We start from the raw sequence: 18,313 nt of genomic DNA on the forward strand, positions 1-18,313 counted from the left end.
GATTCGGGCATACAAAACAGATTATTGTTTCAAGGTTTGGAGTTTGGCACATGCAAATTTACTTGGAATGGCAGGTAAATACCGCATATAGGTAGGTATGGTGGACACTCATGGCAAAAACTAGGTTTAAGGATATTGGAAGCACAAGTAGTATCTCTACTTGGTGCAAGGAATTTTGGCTAGCATGAGGGGGAAAGGCAAGCTCAACATGTTTGAATGATCCATGACAATATACTTTAACTGAGATGTGAGAAAACATAACCCATTACATTGTCTTCGTTGTCCAACATCAACTCTTTAGCATGTCATACTTAATGAGTGCTCACAATTATAAAAGATGTCTAAGATAGTATATTTATATGTGAAATCTCTCTTCCATCAATATTCTTTCAAGAATTGTTCAAATAACCAATACAATGCTTGCTAACCTTCAATAAATTTACAACCTCTACTTCTTAGATGTGAAGTCATTACTCCCCATGGGATAAGCAAATGAAACATATATAATTTCAGATTTATGACATTCAACTCATTCAACCATTTACTCATAGGATATAAGTGAAGCACACAAGTAAATGACAAACTACTCCAAAAATATATAAGTGAAGATCAATGAGTAGTTAAATAATTATGCAACTATGTGAAGACTCTCTCTCATTTAAGAATTTCAGATCTTGGTATTTTATTCAAACATCAAGCAAAACAAAATAAAATGACATTGCAAGGATAGCACAACTCATGTGAAGAAGCAACAACTTAGGTTTAACCGATACTAACCAATAGTTGTTGAAGAAGAAAGGTGGGATGCCTACCAGAGAATCCCCAAGCTTGGATGCTTGAGACTTCTTGAAATATTATCTTGGGGTGCCTTGGGCATCCCCAAGCTTGAGCTTTTGTGTCTCCTTAATTCCTTTTATATCACGGTTTCCTAAATCTCGAAAGCTTCATTCACACCAAACTCAACAAGAACTCGTGAGATAAGTTAGTATAAAACAATGCAAAAAACCTTATCATTTTCTACTATAACAAATTACTAAAATTATTATTCAACATTTCATACTAAATGTCTCTGCATATTTAATACTCCTATCCTAAAATAGAATCATTAAACAAGCAAGCATATGCAAACAATGCAAACATAACAGCAATCTGCCAAAATAGTATAGTCTGTAAAGAATGCAAGGTTCATCATACTTCCCTAACTCAAACAATTATAAGAAAAATACTACACTGTATAATATTTATCAGATCTCAATATGCAAAAATATTCAACATTATATCACTCTCTGACTTTTCTAAGGAATTTTTGCAACAGCGGTAAACTTCCTGTTTTCAAACAGCAACATGTATACTAGCAAAATAAGCATGGTAAAGGATATCCTTGACATTTTTATTGAAAATAGAGATGCAAAACATTATTCTAAATAACAGCAAGCAAATACTAACAAAGTAAAATGACGCTCCAAGCAAAACACATATCATGTGGCGAATAAAAATATAGCTCCAAGTAAAGTTACCAATGAACGAAGACGAAAGAGGGGATGCCTTCCGGGGCATCCCCAAGCTTGGGCTCTTGGTTGTCCTTGAATATTACCTTGGGGTGCCTTGGGCATCCCCAAGCTTAGGCTCTTGCCACTCCCTATTCCATAGTCCATCGAATCTTTACCCAAAACTTGAAAACTTCAACCACACAAAACTTAACAGAAAACTCGTAAGCTCCGTTAGTAAAAGAAAACAAACCACCACTTTAAGGTACTGTAATGAAATTATTATTTATTTATATTGGTGTTAAACCTACTGTATTCCGACTTCTCAATGGTTCATACCCTCCGATACTACTCATAGATTCATCAAAAAAAAGCAAACAACACATAGAAAACAGAATCTGTCAAAAACAGAACAGTCTGTAGTAATCTGAATCAAACGTATACTTCTGTAACTCCAAAAATTCTGAAATAAACTGGTGGACCTGAGGAATTTGTATATTAATCATCTGCAAAAATAATCAACCTAAAAGCACTCTCCGGTAACAAATTACAGCTAATCTCGTGAGCACTAAAGTTTCTTTTTTTTACAGCAAGATCATAAAGACTTCAGCCAAGTCTTCCCAAAGGTTCTACTTGGCACAAAAACTAATTAAAACATAAAACCACATATAACCAGAGGCTAGATGAATTATTTATTGCTAAACAGGAACAAAAAGTAAAGAACAGAAATAAAGTTGGGTTGCCTCCCAACAAACGCTATCATTTAACGCCCCTAGCTAGGCATGATGATGACAATGATGCTCACATAAAAAGAAGTGAAACATAACGGGAGCATCATGAAGCATATGACTAGCACATTTAAGCCTAACACACTTCCTATGCATAGGGATTTTGTGAGCAAACAACTTATGGGAACAATAATCAACTAGCATAGGAAGGCAAAACAAGCATAGCTTCAAGATTTTCAACACATAGAGAGGAAACTTGATATTATTGCAATTCCTACAAGCATATGTTCCTCCCTCATAATAATTTTCAGTAGCATCATCAATTAATTCAACAATATAACCCGCACATAAATCATTCTTTTCATGATCTACAAGCATAGAATTTTTATTACTCTCCACATAAGCAAATTTCTTCTCATAAATAATAGTGGGAGCAAACTCAACAAAATAACTATCATGTGAGGCGTAATCCTATTGAAAACTAAAATCATGATGAAAAGTTTCATGGTTATCATTATTATTTATAGCATACAAGTCATCACAATAATCATCATAGATAGCAAATTTGTTCTCATAATCAATTGGAACCTCTTCCGAAATAGTGGATTTCATCACTAAATAAAGTCATGACCTCTCCAATTCCACTTTTATAATTATCTCAATAGTATTCAACATCCTCCAAAATAGTGGGATCATTACTTCCTAAAGTTGACACTCTTCCAAACCCACTTTCATCAATATAATCATCATAAATAGGAGGCATGCTATCATCAAAATAAATTTGCTCATCAAAACTTGGGGGACAAAAAATATCATATTCATCAAACATAGCATCCCCAAGCTTGTGGCTTTGCATATCATTAGAATCATGGGTATTCAAAGAATTCATACTAATAACATTGCAATCATGCTCATCATTCATAGATTTAGTGCCAAATATTTTATAGATTTCTTCTTCTAGCACTTGAGCACAATTTTCCTTACCATCATTCTCACGAAAGATATTAAAAAGATGAAGCGTACGAGACAAACTCAATTCCATCTTTTTTTGTAGTTTTCTTTTATAGACTAAACTAGTGATAAAACAAGAAACAAAAAGATTCGATTGCAAGATCTAAAGATATACCTTCAAGCACTCACCTCCCCGGCAACGGCGCCAGAAAAGAGCTTGATGTCTACTACACAACCTTCTTCTTGTAGACGTTGTTGGGCCTCCAAGTGCAGAGGTTTGTAGGACAGTAGCAAATTTCCCTCAAGTGGATGACCTAAGGTTTATCAATCCGTGGGAGGCGTAGGATGAAGATGGTCTCTCTCAAACAACCCTGCAACCAAATAACAAAGAGTCTCTTGTGTCCCCAACACACCCAATACAATGGTAAATTGTATAGGTGCACTAGTTCGGCGAAGAGATGGTGATACAAGTGCAATATGGATAGTAGATATAGGTATTTGTAATCTGAAATTATAAAAATAGCAAGGTAACTAATGATAAAAGTGAGCGTAAACGGTATTGCAATGCTAGGAAACAAGGCCTAAGGTTCATACTTTCACTAGTGCAAGTTCTCTCAACAATAATAACATAATTGGATCACATAACAATCCCTCAACATGCAACAAAGAGTCACTCCAAAGCCACTAGTAGCGGAGAACAAACGAAGAGATTATGGTAGGGTACGAAACCACCTCAAAGTTATCCTTTTTGATCTATCTATTCAAGAGTCCGTAGTAAAATAACATGAAGCTATTCTTTCCATTCAATCTATCATAGAGTTCATACTAGAATAACACCTTAAGACACAAATCAACCAAAACCCTAATGTCACCTAGATACTCCATTGTCACCTCAAGTATCCGTGGGCATGATTATACGATATGCATCACACAATCTCAGATTCATCTATTCAACCAACACAAAGTACTTCAAAGAGTGCCCCAAAGTTTCTACCGGAGAGTCAAGACGAAAACGTGTGCCAACCCCATATGCATAGATTCCCAAGGTCACGGAACCCGCAAGTTGATCACCAAAACATACATCAAGTGAATCACGTGAATATCCCATTGTCACCATAGATAAGCACGGCAACACATACATCAAGTGTTCTCAAATCCTTAAAGACTCAATCCAATAAGATAACTTCAAAGGGAAAACTCAATCCATTACAAGAGAGTAGAGGGGGAGAAACATCATAAGATCCAACTATAATAGCAAAGCTCCCGATACATCAAGATTGTGCCAAATCAAGAACACGAGAGAGAGAGAGAGAGAGAGAGATCAAACACATAGCTACTGGTACATACCGTCAGCCCCGAGGGTGAACTACTCCCTCCTCGTCATGGAGAGCGCCGGGATGATGAAGATGGCCACCGGTGAGGGATCCCCCCCCCCTCCGGCAGGGTGCCGGAATAGGGTCCTGATTGGTTTTTTGTGGCTACAGAGGATTGCGGTGGTGGAACTCCCGATCTATCTTCTGTTTCGATGTTTTCGGGGTATATGGAGATATATAGGTGAAAGAAGTCGGTCAGGGGACGCTTGAGGGGCCCACGAGACAGGGGGCGTGCCTAGTAGGGGGCGCGCCCCCTACCCTCGTGGCTTTCTCGAAGCTTCTCTGACTTGAACTGCAACTCTCCTGGATCATATCTGTTCCAAAAATAACGTTCCCGAAGGTTTCATTCCGTTTGGACTCCATTTGATATTCCTTTTCTTCGAAACACTGAAATAGGCAAGAAAACAACAATATGGGTTGGGCCTCCGGTCAGTAGGTTAGTCCCAAAAGTAATATAAAAGTGTATAATAAAGCCCGTAATCATTCAAAACAGATAATAATATAGCGTGAATGCTTCATAAATTATAGATACGTTGGAGACATATCAGCCACAACCAAACTTTAGAAGATTTAGCAATTAAGCAAGTTCTAGGTTGAGCCTTTTTAGTAAAATCAACAATGTATAGATCACCTTTGCATATACTGGTAAAGACCATTTTATGATTATCTCTACAAAACACTTGGCAATCTACTTTGGTAAATAGGACATTGAAGCCAAAGTCAGCTAGTCTCGAAACAGAAAGCAGATTATAGCCAAGGGATTCAACAAGCATGATATTTTGAATGGAGCTATCATGTGAGATGGCCACCTTACCAAGGCCAACCACCTTACCCTTTGAGTTATCACCAAAAGTGACGTACTTTCGAGGGCCGTCATTTTCAGCAAGCTCACCAAACATATCTTTATCTCCGGTCATGTGATCGGTACATCCACTGTCAAGGACCCATTCCTTTTCTCCTGCCATGTATCCCCAAAGATTTTCCATAAGACCAAAGTGTCTCATTGCATCATCAAGATCATAGTCACTAACGTCATCCTCATCATAGTATCCATGCTCAATATCATCATGTGGTGGATCAATTCCTAGAGAGGGTGATTCGTTAGACAAATGATTTTGATAATAGTCATCTTTATGAATTCTAATAGCTTCGGAAATAATATCACTAATGATTCCAACCTCTCCTTTGGCACGCATAAGATTTGTAAGCTCAAATAGACAATCACCAAACTTAGGATCATTGGAATTCATCTTACTCAAGGCAATAGACTTATGGATAATTTCATCTAGATTTTGCAAGGAATAATTTGGAAATCGTTCCTCAAGAAATTTCCATATGGTGTAGGCACACTCGAGAGTAGGTGTCGGTGTCAAAACTGACGGATCTCGGGTAGGGGGTCCCGAACTGTGCGTCTAGGCGGATGGTAACAGGAGACAAGGGACACGATGTTTTTTACCCAGGTTTGGGCCCTCTCGATGGAGGTAAAACCCTACTCCTGCTTGATTAATATTGATGATATGGGTAGTACAAGAGTGGATCTACCACGAGATCAGAGAGGCTAAACCCTAGAAGCTAGTCTATGGTATGATTGTTGTTCGTCCTATGGACTAAAACTCTCCGGTTTATATAGACACCGGAGAGGGCTAGGGCTACACAGAGTCGGTTACAATGGGAGGAGATCTTCATATCGTATCGCCAAGCTTGCCTTCCACGCCAAGGAAAGTCCCATCCGGACACGGGACGGAGTCTTCAATCTTGTATCTTCATAGTCCGGGAGTCCGGCCAAAGGTCATAGTCCGGCCATCCGGACACCCCCTAATCCAGGACTCCCTCAGTAGCCCCTGAACCAGGCTTCAATGACGACGAGTCCGGCGCGCAAATTGTCTTCGGCATTGCAAGGCGGGTTCCTCCTCCAAATACTTCATAGAAGATGTTGAACACAAGGATAGTGTCCGGCTCTGCAAAATAAGTTCCACATGCCACCGTAGAGAGAATAATATTTGCACCAATCTAATCTGCTGACGTATTCCGCAGCGTGACATCACGCCACGGCCAGGCTTTTATTCGAATCATTTTACTGTTCCACCTCAGCGCGTTTAGCGAGGCGGTTTCCTTGGCACGTCTTGTCAAAGCAGAGATCGTGTCCCCTTATTCCGGGATTCTCATCAATACGGGCGTGGGTAACCCAACCGCGCCATTAACCGCGGCGCTTGGGAGATAAGCGAGTTTTATTAGGCCGGTGGGGGCTCGTAGTTTCGGCCGCCCATATAAGGGGATAAGAATCTACCCTTTCCATTTACGCCTTCTTCCTCCTTTGCTTATTCGTCCCTGCGCGCTCGAGCTCCAACGCCCAAGCCCGCACTTCCCACCTCAACCTTCTCCAATCATGTCCGGAGCGGGAGGTAGATGGATGGCCTCCTCCGTCACGGAGGGGCAAATCAAAAAGCTGAGGAAGGCCGGATACTTGTCTGACGACATCGCGCACCGGCTTCCAGATGAGGGGCAACTCATCCCCACCCCCAGGCCCCATGAGAGGGTTGTTTTTCTTCCCCATTTCCTCCGCGGACTGGGTTTTCCTCTTCACCCGTTCGTCCGGGGGCTCATGTTCTACTACGGCCTGGACTTCCACGATCTGGCCCCGAACTTCATCCTCAACATCTCGGCGTTCATCGTCGTATGCGAGGCCTTCCTCTGCATCCAGCCCCACTTCGGCTTATGGCTGAAGACTTTTAATGTCAAGCCGAAGGTAGTGGGCGGCCGCCAAGCGGAGTGCGGAGGTGCCATGGTGGGCCGGATGGCCAACGTCCTATGGCTCGAGGGCTCCTTCGTGGAGACAATAAAGGGATGGCAATCGGGGTGGTTCTACATCACCGAGCCGCGCGATCCCAAATGGGCGGCGGCCCCCGAATTTCGATCTGGCTTCCCCACACGACTCACTTCCTGGAAAGAGACAGGCCTAACGTGGGGGGATTCGGAGGAGCTGACCGGACTTCAAACCTGCGTCCAAAAGCTGGTGAACAAGAATCTCAAGCTTGTCAACGTAGTCCAGGTCATGCTCATCCGCCGGATCCTCCCATGCCAACAACGGGCCTTCAAATTGTGGGAGTTTGATCCGGCACAGCACCAAACCTTGAGCAAGCTTTTCGACACTACGTACGAAGATGCCTGGAAGGTGCTGTTTAAGGGCGCTGAGGCACCCGCATCCGCTACCGAAGATCGCGGATTCAGCTCGCGGCGTCAGGCCAGCGAGGTAAGCTACTCTACCCTTTACGGGACTCTTGTCTTTCATAGTCTGACTCTATGTGGGGTCTAACCTCCCTTTCCTTTGACAGGACTGGCTGAAGACATCCGGGCAGGTGAACTGTCCGGCTCCCCTACCAGAAGACCCAGCGGACGCCCAATTGACAGGGCTGCTAGTTTCGGCACCTCACGTGGTGCCGGAGAAGAAGGCCAAGAAGAAGGCCACGAAGACTCGCAAGAGCTCCCGACGCCTGGTGGTGTCGGCTTCATCGCCCGACAACCCCGAAGCACCCTCTGCCTCTGAAGACGAGGAGGAGGAAGAAGAAGAAGCCTCTCCCCCTCCGACGGGGGGAGGAAAGAAAAGAAAGGCCGCCCCAACTGGGGAGACCGGAAGGTCCAAGAAGGGGAAAACCCTTCTGCCGGACTACGCCTCCGGTGCCGAAGACGGCGGGGAGGAATGGCCGTCCAGGGTCAAGCCCCTGGCAAGATCGTAAGTGTCCGGATATCCGAATAACTTATGGCGCTCCTCCATTATTTGGCATTTCCTGACGCCGAATTTGATCATGCAGTCCGCCCAAGGCTCAGCTCGACGATTCGACGAGCGGCTCCTTGGATTCGTCGGATGTGAATAGCGCTTCACTTCCGACGGCCTCCTCCCCTCTCCCTACGGACGACGCCGAGGTGGAGTCTCGAAAGGGACTAAACCAGGAGGAGGTGGTCCTGGAGGCGCCGCAAGGCGACCTCCCGGACTCCAGGCCCAAAGGGGGTAAAGCCCCGGAGGGATCCAAGTCCGGCCCTGGGCCGGACGCTGCTCCGGAACCATCAATGGTTCCGGAGTCCGACAGGCGGCGCCTTCATAAGAAGGGCAAGCCTACGATGCCGGCGACCTCCGTCCATCCGGAGGCGCTGGACAATTTGCTGGAGGTGCTTAACGACGCCTCCATCGACGAGGAACACCGCAATGTTATGAGTGCGGTGATTTAGAAGGTTCAGTCCGCCAAGAGGGGGCTGACAGAAGCCTGTACAAGTCTGTTAACAGGCTTTGAGGTATATGTTCAAAAACATATAAAAATGTTACCGCATAGACAGTAGCCCCTGATGCTCAGTTCGGCGTTCGGAAAGAAAGGCCAAGCTGAGGATTTAAAAAGATATACGCAGGAGTCTAACAAAAATATGTCAATATGGGAATGCAGGCTGCACTGCTAACCTCTGCCGCACTGACTGCGGAGGTCAATGTGTTGAAGGAGAACCTCGAGCGGTCCGAGAACAAGCTCGGGCGTGCCAAGAAGCAGCTCGAGGTCAAGGAGGGTATGTAATACCGCAGGTAAATGTATATAGAAATACATGGTTCCAAAAAATGACAGGACCAACGTAAATGTTGCAGGGGCCACGGCCGAGGTGGCGACCCTGAAGGAGGCGGTCTCCAAGGCCGAAAACAGTGCGGCCTTGGAGCGCACCGAGCGAGAGAAGCAGGAGGCGCGGGTGGCGGAGGTGCGGCAAGAGCTCCAGGCTCTCGTGGAAAAACACGAGAGTTTGGAGCGTGACTCGAAGACTCGAGAGTCCGAGCTCGCCTTGGCTCTTGAGAGTGCCAAGACCGCTAAGGCCGAAGCCCAGAAGGCCCTCCAGGAGATCGAGGCGATGAAGAAGATAGCGGCGGGTAAGGCATTCTTTATGCAAAGCAAGAATATAAAAGTAAATTATCTGTTACTTACCCGAATCCGGAGCTCTCCAGGAGCGTTCGCCGATCTGCCCCGTAGTGTGTCTGATGCTGCCGCATTCTACCGAGCCGAAGGAGGGGAGCTCGACGGAAAAGGTGTTCTGGTCTCAGTATGCTGAGGCCGGACATCCGGTGCCCCTGAGCGACCAGCTGAAGCAGCTGGTCGAACTCCACAAGGTGGCCGAACAGGCCATGAAGGGCCTCATAGTTCGGCTGTGGCCTAGAGAAGCCATGCCTGGGAGCTACTTCGGTCTGGTGCGGCGGCTGGTGGACGCGTGTCCGTGGATTGAGGTCATCAAGCGCTCCGTCTGTATCGAAGGTGCCCGTCGGGCCCTTGCCCGTGCTAAAGTGCACTGGGGCAAGCTGGACGCTGAGAAGCTTTTGACGGACGCGCCACCGCCGGGCAAGGAGTATCGCACGCCCGAGATGTATTATAAGGGCGTCCTGAAGGGTGCCCGCCTTATAGCGGACGAATGCTCCAAAGATGTAATTTTTGAGTAGACTCGCATCTGTTATCCTGTACGCTGAAAACTTTGTTCATATGCGTTAAGCAACGCTTTGTTAATTTAAAATATTACCTTCTGTGCGGCCGTTTATCAAATCTGAGAGATGCAAGTCGTCGGCTTCTACCCCCATGCCACGAGTGCTGGGGTGTTCGGGATAAACCTGAGCGCTCTTGTTCCCATTCTTGGGTCCATCTAGGGAGGCGCTCAGCACAACGAACCAGGCCATCGGACTTATAATGCTTTATCACTCTCACTTAGCCATAGAATTCTATAATTTTAAATTTCGGCGAAGCCCCTAGTATTCGGAAGACCGAGTTCGGGGCGCTATCCACGCCTAGGCCGGATAAGTCCGGCTCCTCGCTCTAAGCGGCATAAGTCTTTAAGGACTCGAAAAACCTCGCGAACAGCGACCGGTCTCTCGCACTATCATGACGGTCAGTTTTAGCTTTCTCTACTGAGGTGTTAACCCAGCTCAACTGGGGCACAATCGCAGTAGTTCTCCCAGCGCTACCTTAGCCAACATTGCGGAACGTAAGGTACCAAAACATGGGAGCCGGGCAAACCCAACTATTGACCAAAGACATGATTCGGAGCCGATGCATATAGTGCTATAAGTTCGGGGTGCCGCACTCATGAGAGTGTTCGGTCTTCTCACACCATGTTATGGGGTGCTTAAGCCCCTGGTGTATTGGCCGTACCAAAGTGTACGGTTGCAGAATGTCATGACTGAACATATTTGTATATAAAAATAGATGAGTACAATAATAGATAAGAGCTATGTATTGTTTATTAAAAAAGGGCTGCTATGAAAGCAGAACGATACAAGTAGTGCGATAAGCAAGAGATGGGATTATTTGACATGTCCCCCTCCAGGGGCAAGCTGCGGGACTTTAAGTAAAACAGGTATTAAGCTCGTTATAGAGACCACCTGGACATTTGACGCGGCTTGTTCTCTCCCTGGCTGTTGCATCGTGTGTTCGGCGAGTGTATTGCCAGACAGGCCTTCCGAATAGTTGGGTCCTGAAAGTGTATAAAAAGGAAACGGCGGAATAGGGAGCCCCTTAGTGCGGTTGAGCCGCATTCTGGGCGTGCCGTAGTTGTGCCCCTCCCCTTATGCCCATGGTATCTCTAAGGCGTAATTATGTACGCGTGGTACCGATATCACCATCTGGCGAGGGCTGGGGTTGGGGCCGCACTGCTATGCTTGCTCGGAACGTGCCAGCCGGATTTGTTGTAGGTTACTTTAGGCTCGCTTGACGTTGTTCGGACGTTTAACACCTGGATTGGAGAATTGCCTTGAGAGGCTACTCTGTACTTCCGCCGCCAGGGCCGCCGTGTGCTCCTCCGTTCGGAGAGAGCGTTCGGTGTTTCCATTTACCGTGATGACTCCGCGAGGTCCTGGCATCTTGAGCTTGAGATATGCGTAGTGCGGCACCGCATTGAATTTTGCAAATGCGGTTCGTCCGAGCAGGGCGTGATAGCCACTGCGGAATGGGACTATGTCGAAGATTAACTCTTCGCTTCGGAAATTATCCGGGGATCCGAAGACCACTTCGAGTGTAACCGAGCCTGTACAGCTGGCTTCTACACCTGGTATGACGCCTTTAAAGGTTGTCTTTGTGGGTTTAATCCTTGAGGGATCGATACCCATTTTTCGCACTGTATCCTGATAAAGCAGGTTCAGGCTGCTGCCGCCGTCCATTAGGACTCTGGTGAGGTGAAATCCGTCGATAATTGGGTCTAGGACCAATGCGGCGAATCCGCCGTGACGGATGCTAGTGGGGTGGTCCCTTCGATCAAAAGTGATCGGGCAGGAGGACCATGGGTTGAACTTTGGGGCGACTGGCTCCAACGCATAGACGTCCTTGAGAGCATGCTTCCGCTCCCTTTTGGGGATGTGGGTTGCGTATATCATGTTCACCGTCCGCACTTGCGGGGGGAATCCCTTCTGTCCTCTGTTGTTCGGCGGCCGGGGCTCCTCCTCGTCATCGCTATGCAGCCCCTTGTCTCTGGTTTCGGCACTTAACTTGCCTGCCTGCTTGAACACCCAACAATCCCTGTTGGTGTGGTTGGCTGGCTGTTCGGGGGTGCCGTGTATCTGGCACGAGCGATCGAGTATCCGGTCTAAACTGGATGGGCCCGGAGGGTTTCTTTTGAATGGCTTCTTCCGCTGACCAGGTTTAGAGCCTCTGAATCCGGCATTGACTGCCGTATCTTCAGTATTGTCGCTGTTAATGCGGCGCTTGTGCTTGTTGCGACGTGACCTGCCATTGTTGTCCTTGGTATCCGAATTGCCAGGGCTCTTGGTTATGTTATTGCTACGAGCTAGCCAGCTGTCTTCTCCCGCACAAAAGCGGGTCATGAGTGTCGTGAGGGCTGCCATAGATTTCGGCTTTTCCTGTCCTAGGTGCCGGGCAAGCCATTCGTCTCGGATGTTGTGCCTGAAGGCTGCAAGGGCCTCGGCGTCCGGACAGTCGACTATTTGATTTTTCTTGGTTAGGAACCGTGTCCAGAATTGTCTGGCCGATTCCTCTGGCTGCTGGATTATGTGGCTTAGGTCATCGGCGTCTGGTGGTCACACATAAGTGCCCTGGAAGTTGTCAAGGAATGCGGATTCCAGGTCCTCCCAGCAACTAATTAACTCTGCTGGCAGGCTGTTAAGCCAATGTCGAGCTGGTCCTTTAAGCTTGAGCGGGAGGTATTTGATGGCGTGTAGATCATCACCACGGGCCATGTGGATATGAAGGAGATAATCCTCGATCCATACCGCAGGATCTGTTGTGCCATCGTATGATTCGATGTTTACGGGTTTAAAGCCCTCGGGGATTTGATGATCCATTACTTCGTCTGTGAAGCATAGTGGGTGTGCGGCGCCCCTGTACTGGGCTATATCACGACGCAGCTCGGATGAGCTTGGTCTGTTGTATTCGGCCTGGCCGTATTTATCATGTCCGGCGTGACGGCTAGCGTCACGTGAAGCGGGGCGCCCACGCGATCCGTAGATCGATCTTGTTTGCCTTGCCTTATTCTCCAATATGTCTCGCAGGTCTGTTGCGTCTCCCCGCACTCTGGTATGTTTTGAGCGGTGCCGGGGTGCGGCTTGGGTCGAGGGCCTGAAGGCCTCTCTGTCGCGGCCACGGGGTGGCCGATCGGGCGCATCGTACGCTGGTGATGTAGGTTTAGTTGCTTCCTCCTCAAGTTGGGGTAGCAGCCTGCGCTTTGGGTAGCTCTTGGAGGGGCGTTCGAGTTTATACTCTTCGGCCGCCAGGACTTCGGTCCATCTGTCGGCTAGCAAGTCTTGGTCAGCTCTAAGCTGCTGCTGTTTTTTCTTGAGGCTGCTTGCCGTGGCCATAAGCCTGCGTTTGAAACGCTCTTGTTCGACGGGATCCTCTGGCACGACGAATTCGTCGTCGTCGAGGCTTGCCTCGTCTTCGGAGGGAGGCATATAATTGTTGTCCTCGACCTCTCTGTCGGTCGCTCTCTCATGAGGGCTGGCTCCTTCATCCTCCTACACTGAATCCTGCTGGAGGGGATTGTCTTCGGCACTGTCCAGTGTGTTGTTATCTCCGGTGCCGGAATCGCCGTTTTTGCTTTGGCGGGATTTAGAGCGGCGCCGCTGACGTCGGCGCTTGGGTTGCTTCTTGGAGGGGCCGTCCTCCGTTTTTTCATCGCCATCCCCTGCTTTGGGGGTGTCCACCATGTATATGTCATATGACGAGGTGGCTTTCCAGTTCCCTATAGGTGCTGGTTCTTGGTCGTCTCCTTCATCGGCGTCCATACCGTCGATGTCTTCGGAGTCAAAGTCGAGCATGTCGGTTAAATCGTCGACAGTGGCTACGAGGTGGGTGGTGGGTGGGCTTCGAATTTCTTCGTCGTCCGCATCCCAACCATGCTAACCGTAATCCGGCCAGGGCTCTCCTGACAAAGAGAGAGACTTTAGTGAATTCAGGATATCGCCAAAGGGCGAGTGCTGAAAGACGTCCGTGGCGGTGAACTCCATGATTGGAGCCCAATCGGGTTTGATCGGGAGAGGTGCGGAATATACGGAGTCCGGAGCGGAGTCCGGCACCTTGGAGTCACGGGCCCTGCAAAGGACTAGGCTGGTATTCGGCTCTATCACCGTAGAGATTGTGGCTCCCGGGGTGGCGTCCAACCGTCCATCCCCGACTAGCGCAGTCGGCTCCGAGCTAATGATCGGAGCGGACACCTGAGCGGCACTCTGGGCGCTGTCCGGCGGCAGAGTTAGATCATGCCCATCGGGACAAAGCGGCACGCTCGGCCGTGGCTCGAATCCATTGAAGATCAAGTCCCCGTGGATGTCGGACGTGTAATTTAAGCTTCCAAACCTGGCCTGATGGCCAGGGGCGTGGCTTTCGATCTGCTCTAGATGGCCAGGCGAGTTGGCCTGCAGTGTGAAGCCGCCGAATATGAAGATCTGTCCGGGGAGAAAGGTCTCACCCTGGACCGCGTCGTGGTTGATGAATGAAGAAGCCATCGGGCCTAAAGGTGACGACACAGAGGAACTCTCAATGAAAGCACCAATGTCGGTGTCAAAACCGGAGGATCTCGGGTAGGGGGTCCCGAACTGTGCGTCTAGGCGGATGGTAACAGGAGACAAGGGACACGATGTTTTTACCCAGGTTCGGGCCCTCTCGATGGAGGTAAAACCCTACTCCTGCTTGATTAATATTGATGATATTGGTAGTACAAGAGTGGATCTACCACGAGATCAGAGAGGCTAAACCCTAGAAGCTAGCCTAGGGTATGATTGTTGTTCGTCCTACGGACTAAAACTCTCCGGTTTATATAGACACCGGAGAGGGCTAGGGCTACACAGAGTCGGTTACAATGGGAGGAGATCTTCATATCATATCGCCAAGCTTGCCTTCCACGCCAAGGAAAGTCCCATCCGGACACGGGACGGAGTCTTCAATCTTGTATCTTCATAGTCCGGGAGTCCAGCCAAAGGTCATAGTCCGGTCATCCGGACACCCCCTAATCCAGGACTCCCTCAATAGGCAAGAAACCAATCAAGTTTCTAGGCAAACCTCTAGTGATAAGATTAACAGTTCTAAGATTGAGAATCATGTCAATGGACTCATCAAGGATAGGATGCATAGGATCAACATGAGGTGCACAAGGGCTAGTAATGTACTTGTTCAAATGATATTCATTGAAAATCACAAGCATCTCATTTTTCCACTCATGAAAATACTCTCCATCAAGTATAGGCACTATGTCTAAGACTCCCCAAAGTAGACTCATCCATCTTCCTCCAATGGTGTTTAAACCAAGGCAATGGAGACCAAAGCTCTGATACCAATTGAAAGGATCGAGAAGAGGTGTCTAGAGGGAGGGTGAATAGACCCTTAACACACAAAGTTGGCAGTTTTTCAAGTTTAGGTAGAGTTTAAGCACGAGTTTAACCATTCACAATACATATCAAGCAAGCATGCAAAGAGTATATGAGCAGCAGAAAGTAAAGCATGCAACTTGTAACAAACTAAAGGGATGGGATTGGAGTGTGCAAACGCAGTTGGAGACACGGATGTTTTTGGCGTAGTTCCGATAGGTGGTGCTATCGTACATCCACGTTGATGGAGACTTCAACCCATGAAGGGTAACAGTTGCGCGAGTCCACGGAGGGCTCCACCCATGAAGGGTCCATGAAGAAGCAACCTTATCTATCCCACCATGGCCATCGCCCACGAAGGACTTGCCTCACTAGGGTAGATCTTCACGAAGTAGGCGATCTCCTTGCCCTTACAAACTCCTTGGTTCAACTCCACAATCTTGTCGGAGGCTCCCAAGTGACACCTAACCAATCTAGGAGACACCATTCTCCAAAAGGTAATAGACGGTGTGTTGTTGATGAACTCCTTACTCTTGTGCTTCAAATGATAGTCTCCCCAACACTCAACTCACTCTCATAGGATTGGATTTGGTGGAAAGCTAATTTGAGTGGAAAGCAACTTGGGGAAGGCTAGAGATCAAGATTCATATGGTAGGAATGGAATATCTTGGTCTCAACACATGAGTAGGTGGCTCTCTCTCAGAAAATGGATAATGGAAGTGTAGGCATAATCTGATGGCTTCCCTCACGAATGAGGAGAGGGTGGAGGGGTATATATAGCCTCCACACAAAATCTAACCATTACACACATTACACCAAACTTGGTTGGACTGGATCACAAATCTCGGTCGGACCGATTCAGTTCATATGTGACCGTTGGACAATTTCGATGGGACCGACATGCATCTCGGTAGGACCGATATCATTAGGGTTAGGTCATAACATAGTCTCGGTTGGACCGATTACTCAAACTCGATTGGACCGACTTTGGTAATAAGCTAAACAAAGAGTTGGTCAGGCAAATTCGGTGGGACCGATTCGCTCGTCTCGGTGGGACCGAAGCGTTACGAAAAGGAAACAAAGAGTTTGCATTACAGACTCGGTGGGACCGATCGCGTATTTCGATTGGACCGAAATGTTACAAAGGGAAACAGAGAGTTTTCAATCCCATCTCGGTGAGACCGAGATCCCTATCGGTGAGACCGAAAAGACTAGGGTTTCTGGCAGTGGCTATGTCAAATGAACTCGGTGGCGCCGGATAGATCAAATCGGTGGGGCCGAGTTTGACTTTAGGTTTGGGACATATGTGGATATGAGAAAGTGGTTGAGGGCTTTGGAGCATATCACTAAGCATTTTGAGCAAGCAAGCCATTAAGCAACACCTCATCCCCTTTTAATAGTATTGGCTTTCCTATAGACTCAATGTGATCTTGGATCACTGAAATAGAAAATGTAGAGTCCTGAGCTTTGAGCTTGAGCCAATCATTTGTCCTTAGCATCTAGAAGGGGTTCCACATCCTCTTGCCCATGCCACTCCACTGTTGAATTTATCTGAGATATACTGGATAAAAGAGTTAGTCCAACAAGAGATATGTTGTCATGAATTTTCAAAATCACCCAGGGAGCACTTGTGCTTTCACTATTTGTAGAAAATAGGGCTGGCGTTGATGGAAAATGGCGTGCCACCAACGAAAGTTGTGGTTATCCGTTTTTCCACTAGTGCAATGATCATTGATGATATGAGAAAAATTAAGTGACATAAAATAACAGTCATCAGAGATAGCAGAAGCTACTGAAGAAGAGTAACCATCGATTAGGGCAACAATAACCTCCGCACTATCAGAGTTGACCTTGATCTTACAGCATCCAACGGAACTTGCATGGTTCATTCCAAACCTCACTGCAACTGCCTCCACTGTGAATGAGTGAAAGAAAATATCTATCTTTTCATTGGCGGCTGGAATGAACTTTTCATGATGATATCGGATGACTGCTCCGAGAGCGTGTCCACATCAAAACCCGCATCAACGTTTACTTTAACTTTGCCATGTCTTGGTTTCAACCAAGCGCCCGATCTCACTTTGGCCCTAGGAATGTATCAGATGGTACAGTTAGCTGCTAAACATCTTACTGCTATATTAATTTGAGCAGCGTTTGCGTTTCTTCTCCGTGTGTCAACTTATGGCGCTCATACCCCAAGTACCAGGCTACCATTGCCACCATTTCTTTCAACTTTGGTAGCTCAAGCACTTGGGCATCTTACTCTAGAAGGCACAACTGCTGCTCCAAAATCACTTCACTTGCCATGTCGACCAGCAACGCCTTTATGATGATCTCATTGATCCTAAGGAGTTTCCAAACCCCACGGCCGCCTTGAATTCAAACAATAAGTGTCTTATGGTATCCGGGCACAAGTCACACACAGGGCAACTCGGGTTTTATCGTCAAATGTTTGTTCGCCAGAATAGCATGGCAGGTAATTGCGCTATGGAGAGCCCTCCAGATGAAGATTTTAATCTTAACTGGACAGGTTAAGTTCCAAACTGAGTCCTACATGCCTGTTCGATTAGAGGCTCCTGACGTAGCCTCCAGCTTATGACCGAATTGGAACTTTGGAACTCTCATTCTGCATGATAGGCCAAACGTGCCTTAAAAACACCGGTCTTTGTCAAATTCCATCCAAAAAATCTATCATTTCATATAGTGGAAGAGGGATAGCCATAACCCTTTGAGCATCAACATGCCAAAACATTTGTTTTACTAATTGTTCATCCCAATTCTCCATTGATGAATTAATAAGATCGTTGACCCTAGTCAGAAGATGATTTCCTCTAGGTGTTATAACCTTTTTTGAGGGGCCATGCGGCATCCAAGAATCTTCCAATATCTTCATTTTCTCACCATCACCAACTCTCCAAATATGTCCACGTCACGATGTTTCAACTCCAGCCATAATAC

The sequence above is a fragment of the Triticum aestivum genome, chromosome 4B (assembly GCF_018294505.1).
Source record: "Triticum aestivum cultivar Chinese Spring chromosome 4B, IWGSC CS RefSeq v2.1, whole genome shotgun sequence".
Classification (NCBI taxonomy): Eukaryota; Viridiplantae; Streptophyta; class Magnoliopsida; order Poales; family Poaceae; genus Triticum; species Triticum aestivum.